Genomic DNA, 21,737 nt, shown 5'->3' on the forward strand with positions numbered 1-21,737 from the left:
AGGATAAGGGGTAAGCCATTTGGGATCGAGATGAGGAGAAACTGCTTCACCCAGAGAGTGGTGAACCTGTGGAATACTCTAGCACAGAAAGTTGTTGAGGCCAATTCACTAAATATATTCAAGAAGGAGTTAGATGTAGTCCTTACTACTAGGGGGATCAAGGGGTATGGCGAGAAAGCAGGAATGGGGTACTGAAGTTGCATGTTCAGCCATGAACTCATTGAATGGCGGTGCAGGCTAGAAGGGCCGAATGGCCTACTCCTGCACCTATTTACTATGTTTCTATGTTTCTATGTCTATGTTTCGAACATAGTGCCCGATTAAAAGAAGTAAAGTGCTTGTAGAATGAAAAGGCCTGGAAATAATTGAATTGCAGAAAATTACTTGCATCATTTAGATAAGGCCTGGGATCTCCACCCTCTGCAACTTGGGATTCTCTCTCACACAAGATAGTGGACAAATAACAATGATGAAATATGTCAGCCAGTCTGCAGTGTGTAACGTCTGCTTGAAATAGGCAGTGTTAAAAGTGGCGTGTAAGGTACATTTCTTGCACACTTTGATGCCAGCCAAGTGCAGAAAGGTGAGTCATACATGAGTTGTGCTGTTATCTGCCTGCTAAAACAAAGTTATTGGTCTCACAGGATAATCAGGAGAGATGCAGAGTGGAAAGCAAGTACTTCCCCATGGGGAGGAAAGCAAAAGTCACCTCAAGCAACTGTGCAATCAACTGTAAAAATAAAGGTCAGGGAACGGGTAGCTTGCCCACCTTTTCACCCAAAGAATGGCATTCAAAAGAGAGTCAAGAATGGAGAGAAAATAATGTGTTCTCTGTACAACTGAAATTTGAAAAATCAATTCACTTTTAAGAGAGAAGATGTAAGGGACTATACTTAAATGCCGAGCTTGTGAGCTTGTGCACACATTATTGAACTGTAGTGTCAGGAGCAGAATGTAGCTTTGTGACTGATTCTTAGAAGTGAATTACTGACCAGTTGAGCTGTCAGATAAAACTGGAAAGCAAAGGCCAGGAGAGGCAAAACCAGGCAGTAAAGCACGAGAAGCTATTCCTGTAAATCTTACAGCAGCACATTCAGCAGCTTCATTGGAGGCAACCCCTTCGGTTAAATATAAAGAATCAAAACAGTTATCTTTAATAGTAAGGTGACTAGATTCTTCTGCTCTTCTCAATTTTCCTGTCACACATCTGTCTGAAAGGCTATATAGGGTTAGAATTTCCACACCATTTCCGCTGGGTTTCTCGGCGGTATTGCTCGTTTTCGGCAGAAAACCACCTGGCGAGAATTTCCACAAAGAGTTCCGCCGGCGGTTTCGAAATACCGTCGGGTCGTGGACCACCGAAGAAAACGCTACCGCCCAAGTTTGGTCTCAGCGGCGATTCGTAGATGAGTAGAAAAAGAACGCCCACGAGAAAGCAGCCAGGTGGTAGGTATGTAGCCCTGCAAAAAACAGGCAAGTTCAAGGGTTTTTTTATAATTCTTTTAAAATTCTTTTACAGCGATTAAGTGGAAAAAGGTGCTGAGAATGTTTACTGATTTTTTATTTTTTAGAAAAAAATATTGTTTGTATTTTCCCCCCTCCCTAGGTCCAACCCGCAACCTCGGACTAAATTTGAGTAAGTAATGCCCAATTTGATTAAGAACTGCCCAGTTTGCCTCGGATCGCGTTTTCTGCCGAGAATCTGTGTGTAAGACCCATTTGTCCCGCCAGGCGGAAGCTTTTCCCTTTTTTGAGCAATTTTTCACCGGCGTAAATTTAATAATCTTAGCGTTTTTTGGGCGGGAATCCGGCGGTGGCGGATTTTATGAAAATTCAAGCCCTATGGAACTACTTTTTTCCTATGTAAGGAACTATGCACTGATAAGTAGAGTAATAAAGATCAAAACGTTAGAACATTCAAAATCCAGTTGGATGCTGGGCTGAAAGAGTACTGGGAGAAATGAGGTGATGGGCCAAATGGCCTTTCACATCCTAAGCATTTCTTATATTCATATGCAGTTGTGTTACATTTCCAAAATAAGTCAATAATGATAATCAATACAAGTAATATGTGTACCTTGCTTCTATATCGGTTTTTCTTAATTAACTCTGAAATGCAATGAATAATCTGGATATTCAATAATATTCAAAAAGAGAAACATTTGTTATCGGCCTTTCCCTGGAAAACAATTTTAATTTAAGGGATTATTTACAGTTCTTATTTTAATAAGAAAAATAATTTAAAAATTGATACAAAATTCACGCCATGCATATTCAACAATCTGCATCTTTTGCATTTAGAAATCATTTACCCTGAAATCATTGAATGGCATATTTGTTCCCAATAAATAGTTCCCAATTCAGGTAGAATTATATCGCAAATTGATTTTTTGTCAAAAGTTATAAAAAATGACAGCAGCCAGAACACCATTTGTTCTGTTACAAATAATGTTGATCCTCAATAAAGGAGGAAGGACTGAACTGCAGAGAATACAGACTCTGTGGCAACAGAGCTCACCTATTTGCAATGGACGATTTAACCTCGAGAACTATTACCTTATTGCAGGATTGTGTTGAGAAGCTGCCATCGGCTTGCACAGGTGCCAACCACAGGACAGGAGAGACACACTCTTTCTGGAAATCATATTTCTACCATTAAGTTTCCATTATGTCCTGATGGATGCTGACCACACTGTGAACTCGAACATCACCCTATTGAAACCAGCTATGTGTTAGAAGGTAGTCACACTGTTCAATACAGTGAATTTCCCATTAAGTCTTATTGATCATCTGTCTGTCATTGTTGGTTACAAATCCTCATCATTAATTTTTAATTAAAACATTTAATTTAAATTGAATCTGCACAGTTATTAAATATACTTCACACAACTGACAAATGTTATTACAAAGCTTCTTAAATTGTCCTTTGGGAAAACAAAAATACTCCTTTCATAATATTAACCCTTGTTCTGAATTTGAATAAGGATTAATTTTTCATTTACTGTCAAAACCCCATCACAACAATTTTGCTCAATTTTCTCCAGGTAGAGCCTTAAGATAATATTGACAGTTCTTTACTAGCAGAATTCCACCCCCCCCCCCCCCCAATAATTTGCTTGCACTCAGTTTACGATGGATGCAAGACTCAGCATTTTGGCAATGGGGAGAAATTGAGGTAGATTGCACCTCCGATGGGTGCAAACTACTTTTGGTCTGGGCGCCGCACCGCTAACGACTGCCGCTAAATTTGGTGGGAGTTTAGCGGCGGCAGTAACCGGCAGCGTAACGCTCCACTGCGCCGGATGTCATCACCGTGCACAGCAACCCGTTTTCGCCGTGGAGCAAAAATTTGAGAGCGTCCCCTGAAGCTGTGCTGAGCGATGCCAGCGACAGCTTCAGGGGGCGGCTACAAGGTGGGCGGGCGGCCACTCACGGGGCGCTAGTTAAGGGGGAAGTGGCATGCGCGTAAATAAAACATTGACCGACTTACCTGCCGCGGCCTCTTGCATCCTTGATCACGTGGTCCGTGCCGTGATCTGGCAGCCCCGCACTCCGCCTGAGTGCAAGGCTGATGGCATGGAACTCTGCTCCCCAGTGCAGAGTCTGCAGCTTGTCCCTTCCTTTTAGTGAAAGCAAGGGCCCCTTCTATGCGGCAGCACCGCGTGGCCCATTGTGTAGCTCTGCGTCCCGCTCCCTCTGCTTATGGCCCCTTGGTGCCCCAGAGAGGAAGTGGAGTGCATGTCTTTGTGCTCCACTTCCTCCAAAGGGCAGTAACGGCCTTACCCCACCGCCCCGCCACAGAAGGGGCATTGTGTGTGGGTCATGGATTGTTAACAGGTTTATTGGGTATGACATGAATAGTGACAATGTTGTGACTTCTGGATTTCATCCGCTCCAAAGATATCCCTTGTCACACACGCACCGAGCTTTCCGAGAAATTGGGTGTGGGTGTAAAGGGGGATGGAAGAACGTGATCCGTCTTCCCCAAGTTCCCTCTCTCCCCTCTGACCCCTCTTCTGCTTCACCATCTCTTCCTAGCCCCATCTCTCTCTCTTCCCCCTCCCCCTGTCTCACTCTCTCTCCCCCCCGTCTCTCTCTCTCTCTCTCCTGCCCCCGTCTCTCTCCCCCCCTCCCCATCTCTCTCTCTTCCCCGTCTCTCTCTCTCTCTCTCTCTCTCCCCCCGCCCACAAACTTTGTCCCCCACCCCGTGTGTCTTTCTTTCCCACGCCCATGTCTCTCTCTATCCTCCCCATCTCTCTCTCTCTCCCCCGCCCCCCCTTGTGTGTCTCTCTCTCATCCCTGAGTCTCTCTTCCCCGCCCATGTCTCGCTCTCTCCTCCTCCCGTGTCTCTCTCTCTCTCTCCCCCAGCCCGCTGCCTCTCTCTCCACCCCCCACACCCACCCACCACCCACCCACCCACCCCCCCCCCCCACCTCCGGTGTCTCTCTCTCTCTGTCTCATTCTCCCTACTTGGGCTCTCTCCCCCCTCCCTCAGCCCAAGTACCCGACCTAACCCCACACCCGTGCCCCGCCATAGATGGGACATTGTGTGTGTATCACGGATTGTTAACAGGTTTATGGGGTATGAAGTGAATAGTTCATCCACCCCGCCAGCCCAAGTTCACGCCTCCCCCATCCCAAGTTTCTTACCCCCCCCAGCCGAAGTTCCTTATCCCCTCCAGCCCAAGTTCATGCCCAAGTGACAGTGTCGTGACTTCCGGATTTCATCCACTCAAATGATGTCCCTTGTAACCCTCACACCGAGATTTCCAAGAAATTGGGTGTGGGTGTAAAGGGGGTTGGAAGAACATGATCCGTCTTCCCTGAGTTCCCTCTCTACCCTCCAATTCCCCCTCCCGCTTCCCTATCTCTCTCTCTCTCTCCACCCCATCTGTCTCTCACTCCTCATCTCTCTCCTTCCCCCACCGTCTCTTTCACTCTCTTCCCTCCCCCTGTCTCTTTCTCTCTCTCTCTCTGCCCCGCCCCCGCCTTTCTCTCCACCCACTCCACGTGTCTCTCTCCCTCCCCCGTGTCTCCCTCTATCCCTCCGCCCCCTGCCTGTCACCTCTCTCCCCGCCCCCTGCCCGTCACCTCTCTCCCTCCCACCATCCGCCGCCTCTCCCTTTCTCCCACACGCCCACCCGCCACCTTGCTCTCCTTCCCACCACCCCTCTATCTCCCCCACTGCCTCTCTCTCCCCCACCTGCTGCCTCTCTCTCTCTCTCCCACTACCTCTGATGTTTTCTCTCCCACAGAAGGCTACAATAATGCAAAGGCTGAAAGCAATGTTTCAGCAGCAGACTCGTCGGGACCTCACTTCCTGTTCCGGTTTCTGGACCAAGGAGTCTGCGCATGCGCGAGAAACGTCGGGTGCGGAGTTCAGAGGACGCAGGTGCAGAATAAAACACAGTGCAAATAGTCACTCTGTTTGCTGATGGCTTGGAGACTGAGCAATTCATATGACTGTGAATTAAAATTACATCTGGCATTTTAATATTTATGAGGACTTCCCCAGCCTGCTAGCAGACCTCACAGTGGTAAGTGGTGGGACTATCCTTTCCCCAATTTCTGACCCAGTACAAGTGTAAATAACAACAAAAACAACTTGAATTTATATAGCACTTTTAACATAGTAAAGCATCCCAAGGAACTTCACAGGAGTGTTATCAAACAAAATTTGGCACACAAGGAGAAATTAGAGCATAATGACTAAATGCTTGGTCAAAGAGGTATGTTTTAAGGAGTGCCTTAAAGGAGTAAAGGGAGGTAGAGAGAAGAGAGGTATAGGCAGGGAATTCCAGAGCTTAGGGCCTAGGCACAGAAAGCACGGCCGCCAATGGTTGAGTGATTAAAATCAGGGATGCTCAAGAGGCCACAATTAGAGGAGCGCAGATATCTCGGTGGGGGGGGGAGGCGTTGTGGGAATGGAGGAGATTATAGAAATAGGGAGGGATGAGGCCATGGAGGGATTCGAAAAGAAGAATGAGAATTTTTAAATCGAAGTGTTGCTTAACCGGGAGCCAATGTAGGTCCGCGAGTACAGCGGTGATGGGTGAACGGGACTTGGTGCGAGTTAGATGGGCAGCTGAGTTTTCTATGAACTCAAATTTACAGTGGGTAGAACATGGGAGGCCAGCCAGGAGTGTACAGGAATAGTCAAGTCTAGAGGTAGCAAAGGCATGGATGAGGGTTTCACCAGTAGATGAGCTGAGGCAGGAGTGGAGACAGGCGATGTTACAGAAGTCGAATTAGGTGGTCTTAGTTATGGCATGGATATGTGGTCATAAGCTAATTTCAGGGTCAAATATGACACCAAGGTTGCAAACAGTCTGGTTCAGCCTCTGATGCTACGGACAAGGATGGAGTCGGTGGCTAGGGAATGGAGTTTGTGGTGGGGAATAAAGACAATGGCTTTGATCTTCCCAATATTTTGTTGGAGGAAACCATGGGTGGCTCAGCTGCATGGGGGGGGGGGGAGTGGTGGAGGAGAGGAAAAAGAATGGAAGAGCAATAATGGTAGGGGATTCGATAGTTTGAAGAACAGACAGGTGTTTCTGCGGCCGCAGTCTTGACTCCAGGATGGCATGTTGCCTCCTTGGTGTCAGGGTTAAGGATGTCACTGAATGCCTGCAGGACATTCTGAGGGGGGAGGTTGATCAGCCAGAGGTCGTGGTCCATATTGATACCAAAGACAAAGGTAGAAAAAGGAATGAGGCAGATTTTAGGGAGCTAGGAAGGAGATTAAAAAGCAGGACCTCAAAGGTAGTAATCTCCGGATTACTCCCGGTGTCACGTGCTAGTGAGAACAGAAAAAAGAAAGAAAGACTTGCATTTATATAGCACCTTTCACGACCACCGGACGTCTCAAAGCTCTTTCCAGACAATAAAGGAAATAGGAGGATAGAGCAGGTGAATGTGTAGCTGGAGCGGTGGTGCAGGAGGGAAGACTTTAGATTCCTGTGGCATTGGGACTTTTCCTCGGGGAGGTGGGACCTGTACAAGCTGGATGGGTTACACCTCAACAGAGCCGGGACCAATATCCTCGTGGGGTGGTTTTCTAGTGTTGTTGGGAAAGGTTTAAACTAGCTTGGCAGGGGGATGGGAACCTGAGAGTAGATTCAGAAGGGAGAGATGCAAAGCTGGAATCGGAAAGCAGAAAATTAGAAAGTAAATTTGGAAGGCGGAGGAATCAAGGGCTAGTCAATAGACAACAAGGGAGTTTGGCAGTGCTAAATGGTATATACTTCAGTGCAAGGAGTCTAGGGAATAAGGCAGATGAGCTGAGAGCACAGATATATACTTGGGAGTATGAAATTATAAAGCTATTACTGAGAATGGCTGAATGAAGGGCAGATATGGCAGCTCAACATTTTTGGTTACAGGGTTTTCAGATGGGCTAGAATGGAGGTAACAAGGAGGGTTGATGAGGGTATTGCGTTTGATATAGTCTGTATGGAATTTAGCAAGGCTTTTGATAAGATCCCACATGGCAGACTGATCACAAACATAAAAGCCTATGGGATCCATGGCAAAGTGGCAAATTGGATCCATCATTGGCACAGAGGCAGGAAGCAAAGTGTAATGGTCGATCGGTGTTTTTGTGATTGGAAGGATGTTTCCAGTGGGGTGCCTCAGGGCTCAGTATCAGGTCCTTTGCTTTTTGTGGTATATATCAATGATTTAGGCTTCAATGTAGGGGCTTTGATTAAGAAGTTCGCAGATGATACAAAAATTGGCTGTGTGGATGATAATGAAGAAGAAAGCTGCAGACTGCAGGAAGATATCAATGGTCTTGTCAGATGGGCAGAACAGTGACAAATGGAATTCAATCCAGAGAAGTGCGAGGGAATGGGAAGGGCTAACAAGGCAAGAGTATACACAATAAATGGTAGGACACTGAGAAGTGTAGATGAACAGAGGGACCTTGGAGTGCATGTCCACAGATTCCTGAAGGTAGCAGGCCAGGTAGATAAGGTGGTGAAGAAGGCATATGAGATACTTATCTTTATTAGCCGAGGCATAGAATATAAGAGCAAGGAGGTTAAGCTTGAACAGTATAAACATTAGTTAGGCCACAGCGAGAGTACTTCGTGCAGATATGATTGCACTCGAGAGGATACAGAGGAGATTTATGAGGATGTCACCTGGACTGGAGAATTTTAGCCATAAGGAAAGGTTGGATATGCTGAGGTTGTTTTCTTTGAAACAGAGGAGGCTGAAGGGAGACTTAATTGAGGTGTATAAAATTATGAGTGGTCTAGATAGAGTGGCTAGGAAGGACCTATTTCCTTTGGCAGAGGGGATCAATAACCAGGGGACATAGATTTAAAGTAATTGGTAGGAGGTTTAGAGGGGACCTGAGGGGAAATATTTTCACCCAGAGGCTGGTGGGTGTCTGGAACTCACTGCCTGAAAGGGTGGTAAAGGCAGAAACCCTCACCACATTTAAAAATTTCTTGGATATGCACTTGAAGTGCTGTAATCTACAAGGCTATGGACCAAGAGCTGGAAAGTGGGATTAGGCTGGATAGCTCTTTGTCGGCCGGCACGGGCACAATGGGCTGAATGGCCTCCTTCTGTGCTGTAAATTTCTATGATTCTATGAGATAAGGCAGTAGTATGATGAAAATCGGCCCCAGTATCTCCCATCATGCCTGAGCTTCCTATCTGAATCAGTCCCCAGAATGTTGAAAGAAATGCAATGACTTGACAGCGTCCTAATTTTAACCATTTTCAATTCTTTTGAAGACAGGTTCTTGGAGAACATAATAATTTACAAGTACGAAAGCCATCAACCATATGAATATTTACATATGCAAGTGACAGATCATTCCTTTTAGCCTGTGGCAACTCACTCAATGTACAGGTTCAGAAATATTCACTTTGGATAAACCATGAGCATGTTCAGCTCACAAAATGATTTACACTGCTGCAGCTTTTAGCAATTAAAACCAGCAAACATCTGACCGAAATGAAAGGATTCTCTTCAATCTTACTCAGTAGATAGTCACCAAGAAATCCAATAGGGAATTCAGAAGAAATTTCTTTACCCAAAGAGTGGTGAGTATGTGGAACTCGCTACCACAGGGAGTGGTTGAAGCGAATAGTATAAATGTATTTAAGGGGAGGCTAGATAAGCATATGAAGATCTATGGGTAAATCAAAAAAAGCCCGACTTCATGGGACACTCAGGAAAGCAGTTACAGCGTGAGCCTGGACCTGTGGGTGAATGTAAAAAAGCTAGCCACCACAGCAGCAGAATCAACAACGGTCTCGAGAGGGCGACAAAACCAAAGTGGGCGACAAAATTAGAAGTTATTAGAACCTAGGTAGCTGATTGGTGGCACATCTTGGAGTGTGGTGGAGACCAATGGAGGGGTAGGGACCCAGGAGCAGGAGCAGGAGAATCGGAGATTGGAAGCGGCGTGGAGTGGAGGTCGGAAGCGGCGTGGAGCGGACGTCGGAAGAGGTGTGAAGCGGAGTTCGGAAATGGCAAGGAGCGGAGGGAGGGACTGACGAGGAGCGCAGGGAGGGACTGACGAGGAGCGGAGGCCGGGACCGGTGAGGTCCAGAGGTCGGGACGGATGAAGTTCGGAGGTTGGGACGGATGAGGTCTGGAGGTTGGGACGGATGAGGTCCGGAGGTCGGAAGCGGAGAGGAAAGAACGGATGAGGCACGGAGGAGTGGAGAGGTCAGAGCCCAGAGGTGGAGATGTGTGGACCAACAGCGGAGTCAAGGCCAAGGGAAGGCGCAGTACGTGCCAATAGTGAAGCTGTGAGGTCGTGAGGCCCACACTGTGTGCTATGAATTCCAGGGAGAGAGGTCCTATGGGAAGGAGGAAGGACAGTAGGAGTATATTTGAGTTTTCTGTATGTACTAACTAGGCATATGCGGCAGAGCCTGGTCTCCAGTCGTCTTGGATCCCCTTGCCACTGGACCAAGACCGTGCTCAGTCAAGCTCGTGTGGTGGCTGGTGTGCAACGGCCACCCCACATTAAAAGAATTCAAGCACAGGCATCTTCCACCATTTAAAATAAGTTCATCAGTCATCTGAGTACTTATTTTTAGTCGGAAGCAAGTCATCTTCAACCCTAAGGGACTCCTATGATGATGAGACAAGCATATGAGGGAGAAGGGAATAGAGGATTAAGCTGATAGATTTAGATGAGGAAAAACGGGAAGAGGCTCGAGTGGAGCATAAACTCCGGCATGGACTGGTTGGGCGAATGGCCTGTTTTTGTGCCGTATATCCTATATAACCCTATGTAGAAGCCACTGTCTGAAAAATGAATCAAGCACAATCCACAGATTGGTAACACTAATTGCTAATTAAAACATTGAATAATGATGAATACTGTAACTTGATTCATTTTCCATGTATGTGAAGCTTGCCATGTGAACAAGTTGCTCTAACATGTCTACTGATAATGAATGTCCTTGACAGATCAATCTCTGTGCAACGTCAATCAACTGATATTGACAATCTGCCTGGAACTAAAACTGATGCAGTATAAGCTCTTTATATTGCTACATTTTGGTAGATATATTTTTTGCATTATAGCACATATTCTATAAAGAAATCTGTAAATAATTTTAGCCTAGATAAAAATGTAAACATAAGAGTTGTAATATTTAATAAAAGTGCTCAGATATGTGGATTTTTTGAAATAACCCTTTACTCTATCAATCACAGAACATTCTGCACATTCTGGAGGTTCTCTCGATTTCCATAAGTAATGCAGTGAATTCTGACTCTGTGTGATCGTGTAAAATGGGTAATAGCAAATCGGCAGCCTGTTTTACATTTTTCCCGATTGAAATCCGTGGAAATAAAAATCAGGAGTGATGTAAAATGGGTTGCCGATTCACTATCGCACAAAGTTAAAATACCCCCATTGTCTTGCAGACAATTTAATAACACAGGTAATCCAAAACAAGGCAGAGGTACTCCAGATCCAATAAATAAGATGGGCTTCTATTGTATCACAGTCAACTTTAAATTTCAGTTTGTTTTAGAAAAGCCTTATTGTCAATATAGTGATGATACATTTAAGGAATAAAAACAAATTGGTGATACTGCTGCTCGAAGCTTAACAGCACATTGGGTATAGAAGCAGAGGGTTCTGTATTCCAGCAACTCTGAACGGTGGATTAAGGAGTATTTAAGCAAGCATTTTGAATATTTCTTCTACTTCCAGACTGAGTCCAAGGTTTCCTACTTCACTGACCTGAGGTTTGAATAGTCCTGGTTAAAGGCCTGAGAAAGCAGGTGTCTGATTCTTATAGCCAGGTATTGATATTCCTACTTATGATGTAATGTGTAAAGTGTAAGAGGTTTATGATAAATTGTGGATTGATTTTATGGCCAAATAGTCGTATTCCAACCTAAAGTACCGAATTATTACCATTTAATGTAATCAAGGAGGGCCATATGAGAAAATTGTGACGTAAAAGCCCTTGGGACGGAAATTAGGGTAATTTGCGCCTCCCGTTCGGGCCCTGTGAGGGGGGGGTGGTGGGGATAGGGGGGTAACGTAGCACAAATGACTTTGGGACCGGGTGCGACGCCGCTAACGACTCCCACTAAATTCGGCGGGAGTTTAGCGGCAGCGCTGTGGCATTGGGCCTCGATCTCCAGCACCCGGGGATTGTGACGTCATCGGCGTGCGCAGCACCTCATTACTGCCCCGAGATCTAAATTGGGTATCGCCCCCTGAAGCTGTGCTGAGCGATGACAGCGACAGCTTCAGGAGATGCGTATTGGGCAGCCGGCCGTTCGCAGGCCGAAAGTTAAAGTGGAGTTGGCCGACTGTTCGTGAAAAATGTCGCTTTTCTTTTTGGCACCGGTGCTAATGCCGATTTGGACACAGGGTCCGTGCCGCGATCGCTCGCCCGGCTCTCTGCTCGAGTGCCTGGCTGATCGGGCGGCACGCCCGCTCCCCGTTGGTCCAGGCAGGACCATTTTTATTATTTAGAGTTTGCAGCTTTAGCCTTTCCCTTTAATTCAGGGACGAGCCCCTCGTACGCGGCCCAGTGCAGAGCGCTTGCTGAGTCACGTGCCCACAAGAAAGGAAATGTTGCACTTGATTTAACGCTCCACATCCTTTTGGGAGGGTAATCGCAATTTATCGAGAGAGGCGAGACTTCTGCACTTGGCGCAAAGTCTCGTGCTTCACGAGAGTTACCACCCCAAACGGGGCGCTCATGAATTTCAAGGCCTATGTGTGTTTAAATGGTTTCAAATACAGATTATGGGCTCCATTGGGGACCTGTAAATTGTTGGAATAGATTGTATCTGCACGTACATGCTCAATTAAAAAGGAAGCAAATGAAACAATGTGTACTATTACGATGACGTACAGTCAGATTAAAGAAAGACTTGCATTAATACAAAGCCTTTCGCAATCAATGGATGTCTCAAAGCGCTTTACAGCCAATGAAGTAATTTAAAAGTGTAGTCGCTGTTGTAATGTGGGAGACGCGGCAGCCAACTTGCACACAGCAAGCTCCCACAAACAGTAATGTGATAATGACCAGATAATCTGTTTTTGTTATGTTGGTTGAGGGATAAATATTGGCCAGGACACCGGGGATAAATCCCCTGCTTGTCTATGAAATAGTGACATGTGATCTTTTACACCCCCTTGAGCGACAGAAGTTTAATGTCTCATTTGAAAGATGGCACCTCCACCAATGCAGCACTCCTTGACTATATTTTTGTGCTCAAGTTCCAAGAGTGGGACTTGAATCCGCAACCCTTTGACTCAGAGGCGAGAGTGCTACCCACTGAGCCACAGTTAACACATTAAGCTTAGTAATTTCTAGCAGAGGATATAGCCTGAGCTGTCAACTAAGGGAATAACCTCCTTTGATCCAGTGAACTGTTTTTACATGATCACAACTGTAAAGTTTGGCAATGAAGGGAGAAAATGTTATTGTAGCGAAAAGCCTACCCTAGATTAGAGGCACCATAGACTCCCCAGTTACATTAGGTACCTGAGACTGATAGATATTCTTGACATAAACCATCATTTGTTTGTTGGAATATAATATTGACTTTAGAATGGTGTTGAAGAAAGATATGAGCAGGAGACAAACCATTCTGTTAAAGACAATACCTGACTAAACTTCAACCGAACATCAGCGACGAGACTTCAAAAGTAATTCATTGGTTATGATGAGCTCTGGGACATTCTGAGGATTTAAAAGGCATTATATAAATGCGAGTTCTTTCCTTTTTTTCTTCTCCTTTAATATTTGGACCACTAAACAACAGCGTGAGGTCTGATGGAATGATTGTGGAAACTGTACAAGGGTTGTTCTTGCTGGCGAAAAGGTTGTTTAGTATATTTTTAACTCTCACACTAACCATTAAAAAGTGCTGGCTGGAATTAATTGTTCAGAATCACACCTGCAAAAATAATAAATGTGTCTGAATTTCTCTGTGAATTTGACAATAATCTTCATGTTTATTTGAAAACAGATATAAATATCTTAATTGACTGAAGGTACATCTTCGTGAAATTACATCTGTCGTGTTTCAGGATTTTTATGACCATTTTTCCACAAAGTATTTGAAGAAAATATTAGTCTTTGTAAGCAAAGTATTTTCTTTCAGGTTAAAAAAAGAATCCAGACAAAAGGTAGTTAATATGCCAAATGGAAATTATTTTATCCAGAGACTAAACAATAAGCAATTTGTTAGCATGACTTAGTAATTGAAAACACACTAAGGTTCCATTTTCACCTGTTTGATCGTAGCCATAGCATCACCAGCAATAGCTTATTTCCTGTCCCTGCACTGTTACCTTCAGAGTCCTCCAAGGGTCCGAGGCCCCTTAATTTCATCATCTACATGCTGCCTTTTGGCAACATCAATATCAGACATGGGGTCAGTTTCCACACATATACTGATCTCTCCACTCCACCATCACTGCCGCCCCTCCACCCCCTCACCCCCAATCCCTCTGTGCTATCAGATTAGCTGTATGACAACAAGTCTTGGATGAGCTGCAATTTGTTGCAGCCAAATAGTGGGAAGACTGAAGCCACTGTCCTTGGCCATTGCCACATACTCCATACCTTTGCATTCCTCTCCAGCCACTGTCTCAGGCTCAACCAGACTGTCCATAACTTCAAAGTCCTATTAGACTCCAAATCATCATCATAGGCAGTCCCTCGAAATCGAGGAAGACATGCTTCTACTCTAAAAGTGAGTTGTCAGGTGCCTGTACAGTCCAATGCGGGAATTACAGTCTCTGTCACAGGTGGGCCAGACAGTGGTTGAAAGAAAGGGTGGGTGGGGAGTCTGGTTTGCCGCACGCTCATTCCGCTGCCTGCGCTTGGTTTCTGTATGCTCTCGGCGACGAGACTCGAGGTGCTCAGCGCCCTCCCGGATGCTCTTCCTCCACTTTGGGCGGTCTTCGGCCAGGGATTCCCAGGTGTCGGTGGGGATGTTACACTTTATCAAGGAGGCTTTGAGGGTGTCCTTGAAAAGTTTCCTCTGTCCACCTGGGCTCGCTTGCCATGTAGGAGTTCCGAGTAGAGGAGCACTTGCTTAGGGAGTCTCATGGCGGACGATGTGGCCCACCCAACAGAGTTGATCGAGTGTGGTCAGTGCTTCGATGCTGGGAATGTTTGCTTGAGCAAGAACACTGACGTTGCTGCGTCTATCCTCCCAGTGGATTTGTAAGATCTTGCAGAGGCAGTGCTGGTGGTACTTCTCCAGTATTTTGAGGTGCCTGCTGTATATAGTCCACGTCTCTGAGTCATATAGGGGGGCAGGTGTCACTACTGCCCTGTAGCCCATAAGCTTGGTGCCAGATTTTGAGGTCCTGGTCTTCAGACACGCTCTTCCTCAAGCGACCCCAAAACTAAGCTTATGACCCCATATACTTTCCATCACAAAGATTGCCTACTTTCACCTCTGTAACATCACCCACGTAACTCAGCTTACCTGCTGTTTTTATCACTGCTAGGCTCAACTATTCCAATGCTTTCCTGGCCGGCTGTCCATCCTCCACATTCCTACAATACTCTGATGCCTATATCCTATCTATGCTCACTCAACAACCCTACTCTCGCTGAACTACATCAGCTCCCAGTCTCCAGAATTTTAAATTCTCATCCTCATCTTTAAATACCTTCATGACTTTGCCTTTAGTGATTACTCCAATCTCCTCCAGCCCCACAAACTCCACCCACCAGCCCCCCGAATTGCCCGCTCCTCTGACTATGGTCTTTGTTCAACTGTCCCTTCCCTTTATGCCATCGTTGGCGGCTTGACTGTCAGCTGCCTGGATGCCACCATCTGAATCATAGAATCTTAAAAATTTACATCACCAAAGGAGGCCATTTCAGCCCATCGTGTCAAACCCCTCCATTTTCTTCTCCGCCTTTAACACACACCTCTTTAACCAAGCTTTAAGTCACCCCTCCATTATCTTTGGCTCAGCATGCAATGTTCTGTTACAATCCCTTGGTCATGCTATTAATTAACAGGTAGAGAGACAATAAAGGGGTTCAGCAGTTTGTCAGGGATATGGGGCTAGAACCTCCACTTTTGTGCTTATCACCAAAAAATGGGCGTTATTTCCAGCGTGGGCGATAAAAAAGGGTTTTCAGATCGTTGACTTCTCGCCCATTCATAAAACACCAAGTTTACATTTTTGAAAATGGGCGTTACCGCGAGCGATATCAAATGGCTGGTAGCGTTAAGTTTTTTTGACCTTCTGCCGTAAAATGTGGCCATCCTTAGCAACAGCATGGCAACGCTCGATTCCCGCAATTCTGGAGGTCAAGGGTCACCATGACATGCGCAGAAGAGGAGACAGAGCGAGACATCAGAGGGACTAATGGCGTGGTTGGGTGTGGTGTGGCTGCTTTGCGAGGAAGGAGAGAGACTTTAGAGCTTCACAGTAAGTAGGCAAACAAAAATTAGCTGTTACCAGCAACATATTTGACCGAATTTGCCCTGTAATGGAGGGAGAGGAGGAGGCATCACAGCACGCTGTGGAGACTGACGCTGGAGAGAGCAGTGAGGTGGGAGAGGAGCACATTGGAGGCCGCAAAAGAGCCAGGAGGTTCTCGGATGAGGCAAATGCCTCCCTCCTGCAGGAGGTCGAGTTACGGTGGGGTGATTTGACACAGTGAGGGCGTGGGAAGTGCACCCCAAAGGCATACCAGAGAATATGGACCGAGATAGCAGAGGTGTTCTCATCAGTGACCAACGAGGTGCGTGAGGGCAACCAATGCAGCAAACAATGGAACGATATTGTGGGATCCGCAAGAGTAAGTATTACATTGATTTACATGTACTTATGTATTTATATAATTTGATTTGTAATAATCATGAGTGACTATTAGCAGATGTGAGGTCTTGCACTTTTACCGGGAATGATTTACTCCAAGCCTGCGGGAAAGAATGATAACAATCATAATAATCATGATTACATCTGTCGGTTATGTGTTGTATCAGTATCTGTGACAGTACCTAGCAATGATATCACGCAATGATCTCATGCCATGTCGTTCTGTCACCTTTTACAGAAGAAGCTATCAAGGATGAGGTCCGTGCAGAGGCAAACGAGTGGGGGGCCACCAGTCCCCAGCGACATCACAGAGATAGAGGAGCGAGTGCTCGCAGTCATGGGGAAGCACCCCGGGACAGCCACGGATGCATCTGCAGACCCTGAAGTGATGCCACGTGAGCAAAGCTTATACCATTGCGTGATGTAAAGTCAATAGATACCATACCAACTCATATCTGAACAATCATAAATCATAGATGATTTCTAAAAGTGTCACAGAAATAATACTGGCCTAATGAAAATCATTGCAATGCACAATGTGTTGAGGGTCATGAAATGTGATGTCTGCGATGATTTTGAGAGCAATGGTAGTTTTGTCGTGCATATGCTGTGTGTAACGCTGGACTCACCTTGTCACCCTCGCATCCCCTTCTCCTCTAATAATCTCATTTGTGTCTTGCAACTCAGCCAGCAGCGCGGCCTCAGGTAAGACCACAGAGGCCAGAAGGTGGGGGCGCGGGGTAGGAGTCGGCGGGTGATCCTACATCTGGTGCTGAGGAGCTCCGATTGTCGCCTGTCAATCCACTGGGTCTGTTCTCGATGGATGAGAGCGCAGACTTTGAAGAACCTGCATCGCCACACTCCAGAAGCCATTCCACCCCAAGGCCATATAGTGGTCCTCTGGTCATTCCTGCCTCCATTCTGGAGGTATCAGTCCCAAGCACCGTTCCACAGGGCATCCCATTTGTCCCCAGGACGGCGCCGACCCCGCGGAGGCCTCGTGAACGTGGCAGGTCTGTTCAACGAACCCGACATGACAGTGGCGAGATGGTACAGTTGTCCAGGAGGACTGCAGACATTGGTGACCAGCTCATCGAAGCATTGGAGGGCATATCCCAACAGCTGACCACCATGACCGAGTACATTCCGTGCATGGCGGAGTCCTTGGATGCGATAACCAGGAACACTGCTGCCACAGGCCTCCCAGTGGTCCCCGAGCGCGGCACTCCACCTCTCGGTTCCGCACCACCACTGCGAATGACAGACGAGACAAGGACCAAGATCCTGCTTCTGCATCAGAGAATGTTGCCCCCTCGGCACCCCCCCCCATCCCCCCGCTCCCGTAGCTGTCCAACCAATGCATCTGCCTTCATCCCCCCCCAATGAGGCACCACCTGAGAAGCTCCTCGACCAGGCGTCGTGGAGCAAGGAGGGGAAGGGGTAGAGGTGGGGAGAAGAAGGGGGGAAGGAAAGTGAGGTGCATGTGCGCAGGTGATGGCTCTGTTATATCTCCATCTGGGTGTATGCAATTTGTTGCAATGTATGGGAGCTGGGGACCACGCTCCTGCTTTGCCTTTGTATTCTGTGTTGCTGGACGTGTTGAACATGTGATTTATGTCAATGGTGGAAAAAGTGGAGTGTGGGCGGGGGTTGGGTGTTACTGGCTGTGATATTCATAATTTCAAACCAATGTTGCTATTAAACTTTTGTTATTGAACATAACCTTGTTGCGCATTGTCTCAGATAGCTGGACCGTTACACACTGGTGATTCCTTACCATGAAAGGGTTAAATGCAACTTAACATCAATCAACGTAAACTTTAACTGGCACCAAGTTGATGGGCGCCACTGATGTCTGAGCTGCACACACACAGCAGTGTGTCAGCATTGTCACTCACATCAGCGCTCTTTCAGGAAAATCTTTCCGATATCAGCTCCTCAGGTAAGAGTGGGATTTAACAAATGCCAGCCACACCGCTGCCGTTCGTTCCGGTTAGTTCCACTTGTTGTGGGTGTTTTTTTGAGCGAGTGATATTGTGTGCGAGGTCATGAAATTGAAGTCGGGCAATCTCCATGGCCGCTAGTTTGGGTAAATATGCTCTTTATGACAAAAAACAGTGGCCGGGCGTTCATATTGAATCTCAGCGTTAATTCCGTGTGGAAACTAATGCTGGGCGATATTCTGAACGTTGATTTCGCCCATTCTGCTGATTCCACCCAAAAAAAGTGGGCAGGCGGTAATATTTTTTCTCTGCGTTAAGCCCATTGGGAAAATAACACTCGGCGATAAGTCTCCTAAAAAAGCCCGTCAGTTTCCATTTTGTGCCAAATTGGGCGATATCTGGACATTATACGTCATTTCAGCAGTAAAATGGGCATTAAGTGGGCGTTAAGCATGCATAAAAAGTGGAGGTTCTAGCCTGGAGGCGAGTTCTGTCCGGGGGGGCTGTTGTGAGGTCCGGAAAGCTACCCGGGTTTACCCGGATGTCCTGAAGAATTTAAATGCAGGGCTGCTTTAAAAAATGTTCTGTGGGGTTCCCGCCCACAGGCAGCCTGATTGACAGCTGGAGGCCATTTCGGGTGGGAAGCCTGCTTCACAAAGCGGGAGCCTACGAGAGCAGGTGGGTGTACCGGAGGAGTGAGAGAGATCATGGGGGTGGGGGGGGGAAGGGGCGTTGGGGAGGATCTGGATCACAGGAGTTGATCCAATGGTGGTCCGGATGAGGTGGGGGGGTTGGAGGGAGTGGTGGGAGAGTCCGATGGTCAGGTTAACTACCTAGTAATCAATCTATTGTTCATAGGCGTTACAAGATTCTATAATAACAAATATCGAATTCTGCTATATGTGTGTCCATCTGGTGAAATTAATTGTGCCCTCGGATTGCTTGTCTAAATGTTGCTCATTTTCAGCCTTAAATAAGCACCAGGATTTCTAGCTTCATGTATACACTGAGTGTTCCAAGATTTTGGACTGAAGTGACATTAGGAAGTATGCACAACAAAATACATCTAAAAAAGTAAGTGATGAAATCTGTGAAATATATAAATGGCATATATTGATGAATAACTCCCGTCTTTTGGATAAATTGAGACCCCGGCTGCCCTCTCAGGTGAACTTTAAAGATTCCATGACACTTTTTGAAGAAGAGCAGAGGAGTTTTCCCCGGTGTTCTGAACAATATTTATTCCTCAACCATCACATAAAAAGATTATCTGGTTATGTATGTCACTGCTGTTAATGGGACTTTGTTGTGTGCAAATTGGCTGCCATGTTTCCTATATTACAGCAGTGACGACACTTCAAATGTACTTCATTGGCTGTAAAGCGATTTGGAACGTGCTGAAGTCATGAAAGCTGTGATAGAAATGCAAGTCCTTTCTTTTCCTTGAAGTGGAAACATTCTAGGTGATAATCTAGGTAACATTTACATATTTGCATTCACAGTTCCAACACAAAATAATATTTAAATGTTATGGATTTATAAATCCCAGTTAGTTTACTCCTTGTTAGTTTCTTTACTGTTCAAAAATAAATTGTGTTATGTCTTGAATAAAGAATCTGACCAGATACTGTAAGCTTAAAGTAATGTGCGACCGTAGTCCTTTATTACAGGTCTCCAGAGTGCCTCTCCAGCCTGAAAGGCCTTATTATGTACAGGTGCTCCCAAGGGATTGTGGGATCCCTTGGGACTCCAGGGGATGAGCCCTCTGGTGGTTAAACAAGGTATTTACAGGTTTACATATAACAACACTTACCGCCCCCCCCCCACTGCCCCTCAAAGGCAATAGTATAACTATTTACAATGTGAGTCGATCTGGGGCCTTCCTTTCCCTGGTTGATCGTCTCGGTGCAAATGCTGGTTTTGGTGAGTAGTTTGTGGGGCCGTGCTGGGCTGATGCGCAGCTGGCGTTGCAGGGCTGCTGGGTGTGGTGAGTCCTGCTGGGCTGCTGCAGGTGATGGGTTCTGCTTCATGGTCAACCGTGTGTGTGTTGGGGGGTCGAAAAAGGTAGAGTCATATTATGGGTTGTTCTGGATAGTCCGTAAATCTGAGTTTGGTTTGGTCCAAGTGTTTTCTGCAGCTGAGTCCATTTGAAAGTTTGACCAGAAACACCCTACTCCCCTCTTTGGCCACGACAGTGCCAGGAAGCCACTTGGGACCTTGTCCATAGTTCAACACAAATACAGGATCATTAATCTGGATTTCGCATGACACATTTGTGCGATCATGATATGTATTCTGTTGAAGCCGCCTGCTCTCCACCTGTTCGTGTCGATCAGGGTGAACTAACGAGAGCCTTGTCTTAAGTGCCCTTTCATGAGCAGTTCAGTGGGGGGAACCCCAGTGAGCAAGTGGGGTCTTGTGCGGTAACTAGGCAGGACTTGGGATAGGCGAGGATGGCCTTCAGCTACCCTCTTCAAGCTCTGCTTGATTGTTTGCACTGCTCGCTCTGCCTGACCATTGGACGCTGGTTTAAATGGGGCAGATGTGACATGTTTGATCCCATTGCGGGTCATGAACTCTTCGAACTCAGCACTGGTGAAGCTCGGCCCATTGTCACACACAAGGTCATCAGGCAGGCCGTGCGTGGCAAACATGACCTGCAAGCTTTCAATGGTGGCAGCGGACGTGCTTGCCGACATTATCTCACATTCAATACATTTGGAGTACGCATCTACAATCATAAGGAACATTTTTCCCAAGAATGGACCTGCATAGTCGACATGGATCCTGGACCACGGTTTGGAGGGCCAGGACCATAAACTTAATGGCGCCTCCCTGGGTGCATTGCTTAACTGTGAACATGTGTTACATTTGTGCACGCAGGACTCTTAGTCTGCATCAATACTGGACTACCACATGAGGGATCTGACTATCACTTTCATCATTACAATGCCTGGGTGGGTACTGTGGAGGTCACTAATGAAAGTGTCCCTGCCCTTTTTTGGTACCACTACCCGATTACCCCATAGGAGACAGTCTGCCTGTATGGACATTTCATCTTTGCGCCGCTGATACAGCTTTATTTCTTCCTGCATCTCTAACGGGACATGAGACCAACTCCCGTCTTTTACTAAGGACAGTAAGGGGTCCTAGCTTGTCCAGGTTCTAACCTGTCGGGCGTTGACAGGTGATTGTTCACTCTCGAATGCTTCCATTACCATAACTAATTCTGCGGGCTGTGCCACCTCCACCCCTATGGTGGACAATGGCAGCCGACTGAGAGCATCGGCACAGTTTTCTGTGCCTGGCCTATGGTGGATGGCGTAGTTGTATGCGGACAACGTGAGCGCCCATCTCTGGATGTGGGCCGATGCATTCGTATTTATCCCCTTACTTTTGGAAAAGAGGGATATGTGGCTTATGGTCGGTTTCCAATTCAAATTTGAGACCAAACAGATATTGATGCATTTTTGTTACCCCATAA

The 21,737-nt window shown here is 46.4% G+C and overlaps 1 protein-coding gene and 1 long non-coding RNA gene across 5 annotated transcripts in view; one reads left to right on the top strand and one right to left on the bottom strand.

The window, feature by feature from the left end:
* Positions 1–324: 324 nt before the first annotated feature.
* On the bottom strand, positions 325–3,950 carry LOC139266754 (uncharacterized). The gene is made up of 3 exons (XR_011593761.1): positions 3,491–3,950; positions 2,557–2,712; positions 325–1,460 (listed from the first exon to the last, which is right to left on the bottom strand). It is a non-coding gene; the product is annotated as an uncharacterized lncRNA (long non-coding RNA).
* A 1,260-nt stretch (positions 3,951–5,210) lies between these two features.
* Positions 5,211–21,737, top strand: part of LOC139267111 (protein NYNRIN-like) — a 53,045-nt gene continuing 36,518 nt past the window's right edge. Inside the window, exons 1-3 of one of the 4 annotated variants that reach the window (XM_070884918.1) lie at positions 5,211–5,537; positions 8,749–9,060; positions 11,199–11,290. The gene's annotated coding sequence lies outside the window, so the exon portion shown is untranslated. Of the gene's footprint in view, positions 5,538–8,748; positions 9,061–11,198; positions 11,291–19,710; positions 19,729–21,737 lie in introns of those variants that run through there. The other 3 variants (XM_070884919.1, XM_070884920.1, XM_070884921.1) reach the window with 3 other exon arrangements.

Source organism: Pristiophorus japonicus, chromosome 7 (assembly GCF_044704955.1).
Source record: "Pristiophorus japonicus isolate sPriJap1 chromosome 7, sPriJap1.hap1, whole genome shotgun sequence".
NCBI classification, from domain to species: Eukaryota; Metazoa; Chordata; class Chondrichthyes; family Pristiophoridae; genus Pristiophorus; species Pristiophorus japonicus.